The sequence below is a fragment of the Moschus berezovskii genome, chromosome 28 (assembly GCF_049115385.1).
Source record: "Moschus berezovskii isolate FMDL1 chromosome 28, NW_MosBer_1.0, whole genome shotgun sequence".
NCBI classification, from domain to species: Eukaryota; Metazoa; Chordata; class Mammalia; order Artiodactyla; family Moschidae; genus Moschus; species Moschus berezovskii.
In genome coordinates this window covers 987535-990602 of record NC_142487.1, presented here as the reverse complement: position 1 = coordinate 990602, position 3068 = coordinate 987535, and positions in this window count along the sequence as shown.

Here is a 3068-nt window from a genome sequence, read left to right as displayed (position 1 = left end):
TGAACATACTGAGTTTGGTTACTGAGTTCAGTAACCAGCCATTTAGGTAAATGGATGGGGAAATCAGCAGGATTTGGTGTAGAGACCCTGCATGTATCCAAATCTGTTATTTGCTGTCCATTCTCAGCAACTGCTTAACTGCTCAAAGTTCCTATTAAATAAAGCTTTTTCAACTAAATTGCCTATAAAGTCTTGTTTTCTGCAAATGTAGATTATCTGCCACACTTATTACTACAGTAATTATTTCCCTCCTCTTTTTTCAAAGTGCTCTTCACATATCTGAGTTTAGACAGGGTTCTTTGCAGGGAATGATGTGAAGAGTAAAAAAGAAAAACAGCTTACAGAGGTCCTATTCGCAATATGAAATAGACACAATCTCAGTTTGCAATATCCTTAATCTCATGCCCCTTAAAATACATTTTTAGGTGGGAATAGTTATAATAAGCTCTTCCAATCATGTTAGTATTCATAAGGACATACTTTAACTTCCTCTGTGTGTAGACCCAGAAGGGAACATTTCTAGTGTGATGGGATATTGCATAAAGTAGCTGATGCCTTGAAAATGAATCATTTCATAAAGTGGTGCTGGAAATATTTTTGTTTTGTGCACTTTGGCAGAAAGAGTAACTTCAATTTAGAATCTGAGCTCAAAAGATTTAAAGACTCTAGCTATGAAGAAGTGGGAATCAATAGAAAATCATGGGTGCAGTCTCCAGAAGGTAAAATAGACTGGGTTGATGTATGTGTTAAGAAAAGAGGTGCTATGTGTGAGAAACTAGATATACTAATACTATGCCTTGTTTAGAAGGTTAAATTGTGCTGTGCATTGTTTTCTATTACATTTTAATGCAATAGTTTTAAAATCTGGGTTGACTGTCTTTGCAGGTCCACTGGGAGGGAGGTTGCTAGGTAGTTGGGACTTCAGGCCCAACACCACTATTTCAGGCAGAACAACCTAATCTGTTTTACATAAGCTTTCACTGAAGAAAGGATTCTATGGCTTTTTTTCTTTTTTAAGGGTGACAGTTACTATTTTTTTGCAACAGAAGTTGTAAGATGTTAAGAAGAGATCAGTAGAGTTCAGAGTAAGGAAGAAAAACAGTTGTTTAACAATAGATGGTCATCTAGGTAGTATTAGGATGGTAACTGCAGAAAGCTTCAGGTGACCTGGAGATGCACAGTGGCCAAACCTCACAGTGTGTGTGTGCATGCTACATTGCTTCAGTCGTGTCCAACTCTTTGCCATCCTATGGATGACAGCCTGCCAGGTTCCTCTATCCATGGGATTCTCCAGGTAAGAATACTGGAGTGGGTTCCTTGCCCTCTTCCAAGGGATCTTCCTGACCCAAGGATCATCTATGTCTCCTGCACTGGCAGATGGGTTCTTTGCCACTAGTGCCACCTGGGAAGCCCAAACCTCAGGGAACTTTCAGGCAAATCCTTACCAAGAAGAAAAATACCATGATGGACTGGTCATACATGAACTCTGGGGTCCTACTTGATTGGAAGGAGGGGTTTAAAACTGCTTCTATTGAAGGCGAAGGAAAACATACTATCCAAACCAAATAATTGGAGGAAGGGGGTGTGACTGACACGACAGAGGGCTAAGTCCTTCAGGCCTTCTCTTGGAACCAAAATGAGTGCACATGTGCAGATTTATGGAGACAATCATAAAGGGATTATGCAAATCATATAACAAGAAGAGGTTGACAGCTGTGATGTCAGAGGCAATGAAATGCATGACATTCCCTAAATGGGCCACGATTTTTCTGCCAATATTTTTTTCTCCATCGGAAACAATTTCCTTCCTTTTTCAATTAGCTAATCTCTACCTCTTCTGTAATTCACTTCAAGCATCCCCTGGAAGGAGAAGCCCAACAAAATTAGAATAGATGGCCCTTCCTTTAAAAAAAAAAAAACTTCTTAAAATTTCTATTAAATCATAGCTGATTAACAATGTGATTTCAAGAGAACAGCAAAAGCATTCAGTAGAGGCCCTTCCGTATGCTACTAACAGGATGTAATTCTCATTGAATAACCCATTGAAATACTAATTTATTTTTGTTCTCCCTCATTTTAGCTCCTTAAAGGCAATGTACAACATCTAAATCTGCATTTCCAAAGTTTACACAGTAAGACCCTAATAAATGTTTGTTGAATTAATAAATCCACAAGACTTACACTAAGATTCCGTCAAAATTAATTTGGGTGGAATTCTTTGTGTAATTCTCCTGATTCAGATAATTGTTTTAAAGGGGAAATAAAACATGCCCGTGATTAGGGAAGACAGGAGAGAAGAAAGATGCAGTATTTTGAGTTTGTGTGCGTGAAGAAAGTGAAGCAAAAGGGGATAAACTGTGTTTCGAATAAGACATTAACGTACTTGATTAAGGTGTCTCATGTAAGGTGACAAATGTTAGCCACAACCAATATACTGGAATGCACGTGTTGGGGACGGGGGAGAAACGACACAAACAGAGTCAAATTTTTGGACAGTGAAACAACGACCTTTATGTTAACTGGTAAAACCTAGTGTCTTGAGCGAAAGCTCTCACGGAAAAATAGTCCAAGGACACACAAGAAAATTATCATAAGACAACAGCGAGTACTAAGGTTTTCAGCAGGGTTTCAAAATTGCCTTCTGCCCTCTCCTGCGCTATAGTTTTGGGGAAATTAAACTTATCCTTGCTCAAATCACAAAAACATCTTAAAACACGTAAAACAAAACCACCCTGCTTAAAATGCCAAGATGAGTCTTGGGCTGTGGACTGCGGTGAGTCCCTTCCGGGGACGCTGCGGTGAACCCGACTCCCCAGTCTCCGGGTGGGTTGGATGGCACCGACGGCGCCATGGACGAGCAGAAGCCCCCAGCCCCGGCGAGTTTCAGGAGCAAATTCCAAGCGCACTCCTGCCGCTGCTTGGGAGGGACTGCGTCCCTGAGGCCCGGCGGAAGAGGTGGGGAGAGGCTGGCGCGACGAGGCCCCAGCGCCGGCAGCCCCCAGCCCCACCTGGCCCGCAACCCGGAAGCAGAGGCGAGCCGCGCGGCGTGGCGGGGTTGCGCTTCCGGG